Raw genomic sequence first — 13,741 nt, forward strand, 5'->3', positions numbered from 1 at the left:
CCTTGGGCTCCGCAGCCCTTCCAGCATGTATCTGTGGTGGAGCATCCCAACTGTTTTACTCGTAGGGTTGTTAGGTACCAGCGGTGGAGCGTTTTGTATGCCTGCTCCTTGTGATTCACGCATATCGTTTTGCTTCCCAAATGCTTGCCCAGTCCGTGAGGTCAGTCAGGGGCCGATGTCCCTTTCCCATGTTCTGGTGTAGGAGATTGCTTCTGTCTGGGAGGTGGAGTTCAGTTGGAGGTAGATGGAGGAGATTTGGCCTTTGTGTACTGGTTTGTGTATGCAGTTGTGTTCGAATTGGGTTAGTTTGGCAGTTGCCGTGGCTGTGTGTTGAGGGTCAGTGAGAAAGCTGTGGATTTGTATATATCTGAATTGGTCGTGGGTGGTTAGTGGGGTTTGTCTGGGCAGATCTTGAAGTTGGAGTAGCTGGTTAGCTCTAAAGAAATGGAAAAAGCGGAAGAGTCCGTTGTCTTCGTAGTGTGCGAAGTCTAGGGGTATCATACCAGGGGGAAATTGTTTGTTGCGTAGGATTGGGGTGAGTGGAGAAGGTTTGTTGACGAGAGGGGTTTTGCGAATGACTCTGTCCCATACTTGGAAGGATGTTTGTAGGGTCGGGGCTGTTTGAGGGGTGTTTGGTCTCAGTTGTTTCGGAAGCCAGAGGAGTAATGAGGGGTGGTCTCTGCCCAGTAGGTCATGTTCTAAGTCAGCCCATAGTTTCGTGCCAGGTGGGGCATGTAGATGTTGTATCTGTACTAATTGGGCGGCTTGATAATAGTTGTAAAAGTTTGGGAGTCCGAGACCTCCAGTTTTGGTGTTTTGATACATTGTAGATCTTTTGATTCTGGGTTTCTTGTTGGACCATACGAAATTGTCAATTTTGGTTTCAAGTAGTTTGAAGTCTTTTCAGGATATTGGGATGCTAAGGGTTTGAAAAAGATATAGGAATCTAGGGAGCAGGTTCATTTTTATGGAGGCTATCCTACCCAGCCATGATATTGGCATATTGTCCCATTGTTGGAGGTCTGTGTGTACTTGTTGGATTAGAGGTGTGTAATTCACTTTGTTTAAGGTAGAGAGGTGTATGGGGAGTAGTATACCGAGGTATCGGATATTATCATCCCTAAAGGTGTGTGTGGTTTCTAGTTGCCTCAGGGTTGGTTCTTTGATTTCCAGTGGTAGGGCTTCGGTTTTATCGAGGTTTAGTTTATATCCCGATAGTGTTGCGTATTCATCTAATAGTGTTATCAGGGGTGGGAGGGATTGTGTGGGTTCCGTGATTGTCAGTAATATGTCATCCGCATAGGCTGCTATTTTGTATTCGTCTCTGTTTATTTTGAGTCCTCGTATTAATGGGGAATTTCATATTTTTTGCAGAAGGGGTTCTAAGGATAGGGCGAATAGGAGCGGTGATAGTGGGCATCCCTGTCTCATTCCGTTGCGGATTGTGATTGTCGTCGGTGTCGCATTGGGTATTAGGAGTGTGGCTGTTGGTCTGTGGTAGAGAGTAGTTAGGGCTGTAATGAAGGGTGCTGGAAACTCGAATCTCTTAAGGGTGGTGAATAGGTAGGGCCAGAGAATGCCTTCTCTGCGTCCATGGAGAGGAGAAGGGTCGGAATCTGTCGTCGTTGGGCCACCCACATGAGGTCCAGGGTGCGTCTAGTGTTGTCACTTGCCTGTCTGGAGGGGATAAATCCCAGTTGGTCTGGGTGAATCAATTTCGGGAGGAAGGGTTGCACACGGTTTGCCAGGAGTTTAGTAAATATTTTGGTGTCTACGTTTAATAGGGATATGGGCCTGTAATGTCCTGGGTCGAGGTGTGTCTTGTTTGGCTTTGGGATGAGGCATATGTTCGATCTCAGCATGTCATCTGGCAAGGCGTCGCCCTGTAGAAGTGAATTGAATAGCGTTGCTAGGTGTGGGGTAAGAATGTCGGGGAATGTCTTATAGTATAAGCCCGTGAATCTGGTCCCGGGCTTTTGTGCGGTTTGATTGTTTTTAATGTGTATGCTATTTCCTCCATCGTGACAGGGGCTGCGAGTTGCTCCTTTGCTTCGTCGGTCAGTGTGGGGAGGGGGATCTCGTTCAGGTATGAGTCTATGGCTTGTTGAGTGATTGTTTGGTGTTGATGGTGATGGGTTCCGGTTTATGGTCGTAGAGTTTTGTGAAGTATTTGGCGAAGATAGAGGCTATGTGGTCAGGGGTGTCGTATGTCGTACCTTTGGGTGAGTTTATTTTGTCTATCTGTTTTGTTTGGGTTCTGTGGCGTAGTTGAGAGAGGGATCTGTAGTTCTAGTGTTATGTCTGCATGGTCTGACCATGCTATGGTACCTATGGAGGTGTTTGTAGTCAGGGGAAGTAGGGAGGGGGAGATTAAAAACATGTCAGTCCTGGAGTATGAAAAATGTGGGTGTGAGTAAAAGGTGAAATCTGGTGTGTCGGTGTGTTGTAGTCTCCAAACGTCTAGGAGACCGGTGTGGAGTGCAAAATCCGTTTCTTGTCAAGTTTAGTGGGGTATTTGATATAGTTGGGGTTGGTGGATGTTGTCCGTTTGCGGTCTATAGGGGGGGACATGACCGCGTTGTAATCTCCTCCTAGTATTATGTGGTGTGAGTGTGGTGTGTAAATAGTTTTAGGTGGGCCTTGAGGGTCATCCAAAAGAGCGGGTCTGGTTTGTTGGGCGCGTAGATGGTAGAGATTGCATCTGTGGTAGAAATTGCATCTGTGGTTCCCCAGGCTACCTGTTATAGTCAGGAATCTGCCTTGTGGGTCTGCTATTGTGTTTTTGAAGGTAATCGGGTAAGATTTGTGCAGGAGTATTGCCACCCAATTGTGTGTGCCAGTTTGGGAGTTTGCTAGGTGGCATGTCGTGTAATGTTTGTTTTTAAGGGGGAAGGGTCTGTTTTCTTCGTAGTGTGTCTCCTGGAGTAGGATTATGTCTGCCCTTGTACGGGTCGCCCAACGCATCAGTTGATGCCGTTTAGCCGGATTATTTAGGCCCTTGCAGTTAAGTGATATACATGAGATTGTACTAGGCATTTTGTGTAGTAGGTTGTCTGCGGAGTATGTGGTGGAGGGCCTGTGGGTCTGGTTCTCTTTATCAGAAGAGGGTTGGGTGGGGGGTGTGGAGTGCTCTAAAGATATCTTTTAGAGTGGGAATTAGTTGGTCTGGAGTGACTGACTCAGGTAAGCCCCGGATCCGTATGTTATTTCTCCTTGAGCGGTTGTTGAGATCCTCAAGGCTGTCCTCCAGGGCTGCTATGCGGCCGTGAAAATAGGCTATATCCTGGGCCTGCTCAGTAGTGGTGGTTTTAAGTTTGGAGATGTGGGTTTCTGCGAGGTCGGATCTGTTGGCGAGCGCGTAACGTCCGCTCTGAGGCCTACTAGTTGCTTGTTGATCTCGGCTGCTACATGCATTTTTATATCGGCCGTGGCCTCGTGGAGCATTCCCCTCAGGATGCCTATTGTGAGTGGCGCAGTGGGGTCCGAGCTGTAGTCCTCCGGTTCTGATTCCTCCTCATCTAGGTGTTGAGAATTATTAGGCCGTTGTGAGTTAGTCGGCGTGCGGAACATCGTCGCTACTGACGGGGTAAGTTCCTTCTTCTTTTTTCCTCCACCGATGATAGAATGTGTTGGGTATTGTATGTCGCACCGGTGGGGTATATTTTAGGGGTTCAAACACAAAGGGAGTTGCCGATGTTAGCGGATGATAGTGCTATGGGGAGAGGGAGCTCAGGAATTAAGTGTCCATCTTCCTTCGCGGTCAGGCTCCGCCCGGAAAACGGATTAACTTTTGACACAGATGTTTCCCAATTTCTTAAAGCAGTTTCAAATATTCCTCATCCAGGCAAATGTTGTTCTTCTCCCAGGGACAGAGTAAAAAAAAACAAAAAAAACATGCAAGGGAGTACTGAGAACGCACAACAGCTCCAGTAGCTTGCTCATCTTGTGCCATTACAGAGAGAGCACAGGCTATATACATATAAGACTAATCCCAGATAAAAGAGCTGTCCTGATCTGAAATGCTTTCTCTGCACGAGAGGTACAGTAAAGAGGTGCAGTAACCTCAGATGATCATTTCGGCCTTAATAGGCCTCGTCACTAAGGTACAGCGGATACCCCTTAGGCCCCATGAGCAAGGGGTCCACGTCTGTATTAAATTTTAATCTTGGGGAGAAATAATAAACAGGCTGCAAGAGAATACTGAGAACGGACAACCGCTCAATTAGCTTGCCCTTTGATGTGTCCTAGATTCGCCACTTTATCCATGACACCACGTTACTAGCTTTTACACTGGCAGTCCAGCATTCCATACTGTTGCCTAGTTTGTTATCTATAATTGTTACTGACTTGTGGGTTCCTATGTACAGAGTAAGCTGACAGTAATATACACAGCAAAATTATTTTAAAAGATAACAGGTAAACCTGAAAAATGAAAAAAAACAATAGTGTTTCTATTATAAAAAGCTATGAGAGTGTCACTGAGAGAATTTGAACTAGACTAGATTTGCTTCAGATCAAACTGCAGTTCAATTGAATTCAGACCCATCAGGTGATTGGCAAAAATTCCTATTTCCAAGCCACCACGCACCAGAATCTCGGGGGAAACGAATTGCACAGTTGAATACTACCTATTGAAATCCGAGTATTGCTATTTTCTATAAACCAGATTTAAACTAAGTGCTTCATTTCTACATCAGATTTATTAGTTACATATAATATCAATTTGTTTAGCATTTTGTCTTTAATCTTCAGTATGTATGCACTTGTTTATTATTTCTTTTTCCAGACGTTTTTAATGCCAAATCTGTTTTCAAGTATTTAAATAAAGCAAGGCAGATTTAATAAAAAAGGAAATGCTTCCAACTGAAAAAATATAAGTTTGTCTACTTTTTCTTTTACTAAATACTGAATCTTGAGAATTTTATTTAGATAGCAGCAGCATTGAACAGGGTTTATTCACTATCCAGTAAATTATAGTAAACTGAAATACAAAACTGCTTAAATTAATAGCCATACTCAGACTATAATGCAGCTGCTTTGACCTGAATTTTGAAATTAGATTGTTCCTCGAGAAGATGAAATGATTGCCCAACACAGCCGTCACTAGCCATCAACCTTGCGCCGACTGTAGTCTCCCCAAGTTGACCTTTCATCATACTCCTTCCTTTTGCTTACGCTGTCCATGGAAAAGCACCCGCTGTGACAATAAGAAAACACAAATAGAAACCACACAACACACCACCACAAAAATCAGGGAGGGAGGGTGGGAAATTCAGTCAGGGGCTTTGAACCACTCCTGCTGACTGGTAAGTCCCCTCCCCTGCTCTCCCATTTTAACTCCTCATGTGTAAAGCACTGCAGGGTTTAACTATATATTCTTTGCCCAGTGAGGCTGACAAAGCATGTAATTAAACTTAAAATTAATCTATAAAGAAATGTGCTAAGTTATCAAAAGGCAGCAAGAGTCAAACAATTAACTAATAAAAGAACATAAGGATCAAAATTCAGTACATTTACTGTCTGTGTTAGTCAATCACATATAGGTTCAGCCTACTGCTTTCCAGTTCAGGTTTCTATTATAAAGATTCAAAAGTACATTTTTATTCATAAGAAAGCAGTTAGCTGCTTCCCTCTTCTGGCTAAACGTGGATGTGTTCAAACATCACTCTATGTGATTACAGAGTGTGTAGTGTTTTATCTTGTTTATATAAGGAGATCAAGCACATGTCTCCATAACTGTAAACTTTATTAAGAATGGCCACCCACACTCCCACAATGCAAGAGCCACTTCCTGACTGTACCATTGTGCACATAACAACAGGTTAGAGATGGTTCATACCAACTGATAATCTCAATATTACACATTTCACTTTTTCTTTTTAAGCAGAAAACTTAAAGTACCAATTTTATTTTAAACTGTAGTCTATGTGAAATAACTTCAGTTTCTTTTAACATTGTTCAATGAGACGATTACGTTTTTTGATATATCGACCTGACATTGTTTGCTTTGCATCACTAGCAGGCAAGTCAGTCGAGCTTTGTAAAGTTTCTCTGGCATTCTCATTCTGCAATTGAGTATTGATGTATCTTCACAGGTTTCTTTCACTGTCGAATTGTTGTGATCTGATGGAATAGCCATCAAATGTCTACGATTCCTACGTAAGCATTGCCCATCATTGGTTTAAACTACATATGATCTTGGAGAATATTACTGGATAACTTCAGTATTCCAGTGGTTTGAACCTTGTACTCGAACAGGAGTTTGTACCTGAAGATTCTCCATAGGCTTTGCAACTTGGTCATAGTATGCATTCTTTTTTTCTCTGAGTTTCAATTTGGTTTTGATTACATGTTTTTTTGGGAACCTTTTCCAAGGTTTCAAAACTGGTACTCGTGTGACCAGCTGTCTGCCAAACAATAATTTTGCCGGTGACTTCCCATATTTTAAGGGGGTATCTATAGCTAAGAAGACATGGATCCTCGTCTGCTTCTATTGCTTTACGAAGTATGTTTTTCACTATCTTCACTCCAGCTTCTGCTGATCCATTTGCTTGTGGATATCCCGGGCTAGATGTTCGATGTTCAAATTCATAGGTTCTGGCAAAAACCCTAAACTCTCGACAATTAAATTGAGGACCATTGTCTGATATTATTACTCTTGGAAGGCCGTGTCTCACCAAAATTGCTTTTACTTTTTTTAAACTGTACTTGCTGACTCATCTTCCAATAAAGCTATCTCTGGGTAATTAGAGAAGTAGTCCATGTCTAAGATATAATGCTGATTTTTGAAAACAAACAAGTCCATTCCTAATTTTTCCCAGGGTGCCAAAGGAAAGTCTGTATCCAGTATAGGCTCTTTAGGTAACTGAGGTCTGAATTTTTGGAAGTCCGGCATTCAGTGATCATTGTCTCAATGTTTTCATTCGTGCTTGGCCAGTACAAAATGTCTCTAGCTCGTCTTTTGGTCTTTTCTATATCTGAATGACCATCATGTAGTCTTTTCCATATTTGACTTTGAGAACTCGCTGGTACAATAATCTTCTGTCTTTTCAAAAGCACCCCTTTTATCAAAGAAAGTTCAGAAATGTATGGTTTATACAGTGTTGGCTTTAGTGTCTTAGATTAGCCACTAGAAAGTGCTTTCTTCAAGAGACTTAGAAGAGCATAATTTTCTGTAGCCTGTACAATTAATGCCCACATTGCATGACTAAACGGGGCTGTCTTGAAGATCAGATTGACATGAACAGTCACCTCTTTCTGCAAATGTAAATCCTCCATGTTAAAGGGTAAGTAAGCTCGAGACAGAGCATCAGCTACCACCAACTCCCTGCCAGGTATAAAGTCCAAGGTGAAATCATACCTTTGAAGTCTCAGCAACAAGCGCTGAATTCTTGGAGGTGCATCTATCAAGCCCGTTTGGTAGATGTGAATCAAAGATTTGTGATCGGTTTCTGCTGAGAATACTCTTCCATACAAATACACATGACATTTTTCACATCTGTAAACTAGTCCTAGTGTTTTCTTTTCAATGTGTGCATATGATTTTTCTGTATCCGTCAATGCCCTTGGTGCATAAGCCACAGGCATCCATCCCGAGCCTTGATTTTGAAATAGAACTGCCCCCAATCCATTTTGTGAAGCATCAGTTGACAACTTTGTTTTTGCTTTTGGATCAAAGAATTGCAGAATCGTGCAGTAGTAAGCATTTCCATCAATAACTTCCATTCTTTCTAGTGATTCTCTGACCATTCCCAGGCATAGTTTTTTCTGAGTAGTTGGCGCATTAGTGCAGTTTTGTCTGGTAAGTTAGGTATGAACTTGCCAAGGTAGTTCACCATTCCTAGTAAGCGTTGTATATCCTGCTTATTTTCTGGCTGTGGCATTTCAGTAATTGCCCTAAACTTTTTCATGCCTGGTAAAACACCATCTCCAGTGAGTTGTTCTCCAAAATATTGAATTGAAGTTTTTCTGAATTGGCACTTTGTCTTATTGAACTTCAAATTATTTTACTTAGCAATGTCTAAGACCATCTTCAGTCTTTCATCATGTTCTTGCTTGGTTTTACCCCAGATAAGAATATCATCAATGAATACAGTTGTGCCCGGTATTCGTTCTAGAAGTTGCTGCATTGTACTACGAAACACTTCTGGTGCTGAACACAAACCAAAGGGCAGTCGTTTGTAACAGTACCTCCCATAAGGAGTATTGAAAGTGCAGAGTTTCATGCTTTGCTCCTCCAGTGGAATCTGCCAAAATCCTGACGATGCATCCAGTTTGCTGAATATTGTTGTCCACTTAACTTCCCAAGCAATTCTGGTTTTGTTGGTAAATAGAAATGTTCTCTTATATCACTGAACTAGAAGCCATTCCTCATGTGCAATGGGATTAGGTTCCTCAAGAATGCTGCCAGAAGCTGGTACCTGGCTATGCATGTAATTTGCAGCAGGTCATAAAACAAAAGGGTGCTCTGCTAAGTACTAACGATGTTTGCCATGAAGGGGTTGCTTAATTTTGAGACTGGATAAGTCATTATAAGTTGCATTTTCAGCTGAATTTGGGGAAACCACTTGAAACATTTGTTGTGTTGAGCTATTTCAATTGCTTTTGTTTGATTTGTTTAAAATTGGTGAAAAACAGCTAGTCTGTAAATTTTTACAATAAACCTGATTTTCAATGAGGGTTGAATAATTTTGATTACAATTGTATAATGTGAAAACCTGGATTATATTTATTTATTTATTACTGGCATTTATAAAGCGCCAACATTCTGCAGTGCTGTAAAATTGGGAAAGACAACACAATAAGAACAGACCGATACAACAGGTAGAGGGCCGTGCTCGTGAGCTTACAATTTAAAGGTTAAACTGGGGAGATGAGAGAAGAGGTAGCAGAGGGATTTGTATATGATGGCAGAGAGAGTTAATAGTATAACTGTAGCAGCTGATAGCATGTGAAGGAAAGGAGGGGCTGATTGGCTGTGATTCTAAACAGCTGGAAGAGCATGCTATATAGTTAGAAGGAACGTGGGTGGGTAGAGCCGAGTAAAATTAAAAGGCCTTCATGTAGGGATGGATGATGATTTGGGCTTACAGCTGCAGTTTTCAAAAGTAAAAGGCCTTCATCTGGTATGTTTTCAAGAGACAACAGAGTAAATCTCATACCTCCCAACTTTTATCTACGTAAGATCAACACATGAAGGGGTATGACTACTACAGGGGTGAGGTAGTGATGCATCAAGCATAAATTGTGGCATGTTAGTGTCATAGTAAGGCATTACAGTCATAAAAATGTGTTAATTGGGAGCTTTTTCAAGCCAAGTTGGCCCATGCAAAGCTAATTGGTTAAACTCAATAGAGATAGATGTAGTAAGTGTAACATATAGGGAATAGGCTACATTGCTACCAGTAATCAGGAGGATGTTGGGCTGTTAGGGACATAAAAGCAGCAGGAACATTTGCAAAGTGCACAAAGTCAAGTTCACTAATTTATGCCTAGCAAGGCAACAATAAATTTGCTCCCCTGCATCCTTCCCAAGACTCTCTCTGTCTCGATAGAATAGAATAGATAGATAGATAGATATTCAACAATTACTGTTGTACATTACTTGCATATATCAAGTAGGACCTTGGACACAATAATTGAGAGAAATGATACTGACATGTCTTCTTGCATTTCAGGCACCCTTAACAATGGAACACTGTTTTAAGCACACCTTTTTAATCCCAAGCATGGATTTGATCCAAAAAGACCAATGATCAGAACCCAGCCATGTACAGTTTCAATCTTTTGGGACTCATCCACATGGCACCTAAAAGATGAAGTCTCTCTGTTAGCTACTTGTGGGTTGTTTATTTTTACCACAACTTAGAATATCAATATATATTATTTTACATCAGGATCAATTGACTTATTCCTTGGGTATGGACAAGGGCATAGCAAGTGGGCGGTTGACCTAGGATGATCCCTCAAGTGCAGTGCTGAGAAGTCCTGTGGAGATTTTGGCACTTGTTCATTGGTAGCTGCAATAACAAGAGAGAAATAACAACTCGGATTATATCATTTATGACAATACCACTTGATGTTTAGTGTTGATTATACAGCACGGTGTAGTGGTACTGATAAGGGTGCAGGGTTTAAGCAGAGGGTGCAAGTTTATATCTACATTTAAACACAATAAAAACTATAATTTAAGACAAATTATCTGTATAAAAGATGACAGAAACTAACCTAGACATATTTATTAATATTCCTACGAAGGGTACCACAAAATATTATTGGATAACTAAAATATTAAACAAAAAGTCTTTAAACTGTATAATATTGTATAATCGTGCCAATATTCTTGCCAGTTTTACTACGAGTAGGGGATAAAATCAATAAATCATTGCAGCATATTCTCTAATGTGATAGAAAGAAGGCAGAATATATAAAGCCACCAAGGTTGATAAATGGAAGCATAGGAAATAGTCAACCTTTGATGGAACTGAACACTATAGGCAGACTATACTAATGAATATGTTAGCTAAGCTGTAAATACAGTGTCTGTTCCTATTTATGGACTAGTGGGTATGGAGATATATTTATCAAATTAATTTGCTATTTTGGTTGCCGGTGCTCTGTATTAGCTAACATTTTGGAATAAATCTTTAAGTGCTGTACTAGAAAGAAAGATCTCTCTATAGAAGACTTTAACTGCATTCTATGAATAGATGGGAGAAATTGTAGACCAGCATTTAAGGGTCATAAAGAGCAGGAAAGGCTGCTAGAGGCCTCTCGGGGACACCAGGCAATAGCATAACAATCAAATCTAAAATGGAAGAGGGATTGAGCTGTCCATTCAGAATCTCTTTATATTATCAAGAAGCAGCAGGGAAATAATGTGGTGAAGGGGTGGACTGACCTTGCACATTAATGGATAATAATGGAACTGAAGGGATTCAAAGCTGAAATTACCGCCTTGCAGGCCAGAACTGAGAATCCATACAGACTCATGTCAGAATTACAGTTTTTTTTGTTTTTTTTTAAATTACACAATCTATTTTCCAGAAATTAATCAAATGTGCAATATTTCACATATTACAATAATTACAAAATTGCAATTGGTGTCTATGTGCTTACATTGCACCAATAATGCATCTAACACTTTGCAAGTAACCTTACAACATTCAAAGTACAATGTTAATAGGACATTTTAAAGAACGTATTATATGTGTTAAAGGAACACTGCAGCATTAGGAATCTAAACAAGTATTTCTAACCCTATTGTGTACTAGTCCATATTTAGATTCATCCTCCCCCCATTTAACCTGTAAATATATATATAGAAAAAAGGTTTTGCTTACTTTTTTCCAGCATGGAGACTCACTCTGTGCTACCGCCCTCTCCTTGTCCCACAATGTCAAGCGTTGCTCATAGAGGACCATGGGGGGGCAAGGTGTCCAGTGAGTGCACGTCTAGTAAAAACACTTCTCATAGGGAAGTATTGGATCCAATGCTACCCTATGAGCTTCATTTGACGATGTCCAACGCCCTCTGGACTTCCAATGTCGCATGGCAGAGTGAAACTCAGCATCTACACTTATAAATACTGTGATGATGACAGCCACTAGAGATGTGTTTACCCATCAATCCAAACATTGCCCTATCTACTAAACAGTCATGCTGTAGATGGAGGGGCTAAAACTAAAGGACAACTGCACCCAGACCATATGAAATTAAGTGGTCTGGGTGCATTTAGTGATCCTTTAACAGATTTGATGTATTTAACAAATGTGTGTTTGTGAGGCAAAAAAATATCAAATTAAATGTAGAAATCAATACCTATATCTCTCTATTTACTTCTAACCTGGAACAGCGTGCCTCCATCTTGGTTCCCTGTCAATCCTCTGTTAGCAGTAGCTGGTTTCATAAGCCTAAACACCATTTTATAACTGTGTTGGGCATCTTTGGATCTTAGGAACAATGAACACAGTATAATACATTATACAAAATATAGGCACATTTTAGGCTTGATCTATCCCTGCCAAAAACGTTTGTATTAGTAAAATTAGCTCCCAAAGCACTGCTGTCCTGAAACATTTTGTGATTCTAACTTATTCTATGCAAAACTCACAAGGGTTTCCAAACACTACGATATCTTTCTCAAGCAAGGAAATCATAATCTTTGTGCTACAAATTCTATTAAACACACAAAGATGCAAAGTAGTGGGGTTCACTTACCAAATAGCAAATTATGGGGTATTGAAAAACAGTTGCAAAAAATAGAACAAAAAAATGAATTATAAAGATTCTCCAGTTCATTTATTTCAATGCAAGGTAAGCATATAATTTGCAAAAAAAAGTCAATAAATAAAAAAAAAAATAAACATGACACATACGAAGAGAAGAAAGGCAGTGTATGGCACAGAAACAGTAAGAAGATTCATTCTGGCCATTCTGTATTACATTTTTCTGATTGTCATCTCTCCAACATAGCATCTGACTTTTAAATCCAACTCTTACGATACTCAGCCCATATTTGATATTGCAGAGATTGATGAGAGGCCACGTTCAGAATGAACTAAAAAGCTTTGTGCAACATTTTAATGTTCCAGTCTTCAATAATTAAAGATGACACTCTAAGGCTGAAAGGCTTATTTCCCTGACTATAATTTAACAAAAACTGCAAATCAAACATGTGGATTAAATGTGGTTTTCATTTATTTGTGCTGTGATTTGTCCTTTAAAATGGACACTATAGCCATTAGCCACCAACACAACTTTAGCTCAATTAAGCAGTTTTGATGTATAGATCATGCCTCTGCAGTCTCACTGCTAAATGCTCTGCCATTTAGAATTAAATCACTTTTGTTTCCGTTCATGCAGCCATAGCCACACCTCCCCTGGCTGTGACTCAGCTTGTATGGAAGAAATATTTTACCTTTCAATCAGATGTTAACTTACTTTAGATTTTATGTTTTATCTCCTGCTCTGTAAATTGAGTTTTTAGCACAGACAGGAGGCTCTTGCAAGGTGTAGCAGGCTATTAGCATTGCATGACTTAAGAAATGCTAGATGGGGGGCGGAGCCTGAACGCCGAGGAGAACGGTCGCAAGCAAAGCGAGCTCCGAAGCTCACACGGGGAAAAACACGCAGAACAACCTACCCCACAACCCACCCGAAAGGCAAACACCCCAGGACCACATGGGGAGAAAGGGGGGGGAAAAAAACGATACCAAACAAGCCCGCTCCGGGCCTCACGATCGGGGAGATGTGGAAGCAAACACGTGGAGTCACTGCATCAAGCATGGCGGCACTACATGGCGTGTGCTCAGACTTCTCGGAGGAGATGTCTGACGACGCGGAGGAGGTGCACCCACAGCCCTCTTACCCACCACGGAAGGTAAAACACCAAGGACTGGAGGCAGACTCGGCCCCATACACCACAGCGACCATGAAAACACTGCTGGAGGATCTGAAGAAAAGCTTCCATGACGATGTCACAGCGCTACGTGCAGACCTCAGAGGCCTGACAGGCCGCATCACCAAATTGGAGGGCTCCTCACAATCGCAGGCCCAAACCATAGCCACACTGCAGCACACTATGCTGGACCTGAAACAGCAAACCCAACAATGCGAACACCGCCTCGCTGAACTGGAGGATGCTAGGCGGAGCCCTAACATCAAAATCAGGGGAGTCCCTGAGGACATCCCAGGGACAGAACTGCCGAACCTCATGGGGCGCCTGCTACTAACAATCTTG

The sequence above is a fragment of the Pelobates fuscus genome, chromosome 4, assembly GCF_036172605.1.
Source record: "Pelobates fuscus isolate aPelFus1 chromosome 4, aPelFus1.pri, whole genome shotgun sequence".
Taxonomy (NCBI): domain Eukaryota; kingdom Metazoa; phylum Chordata; class Amphibia; order Anura; family Pelobatidae; genus Pelobates; species Pelobates fuscus.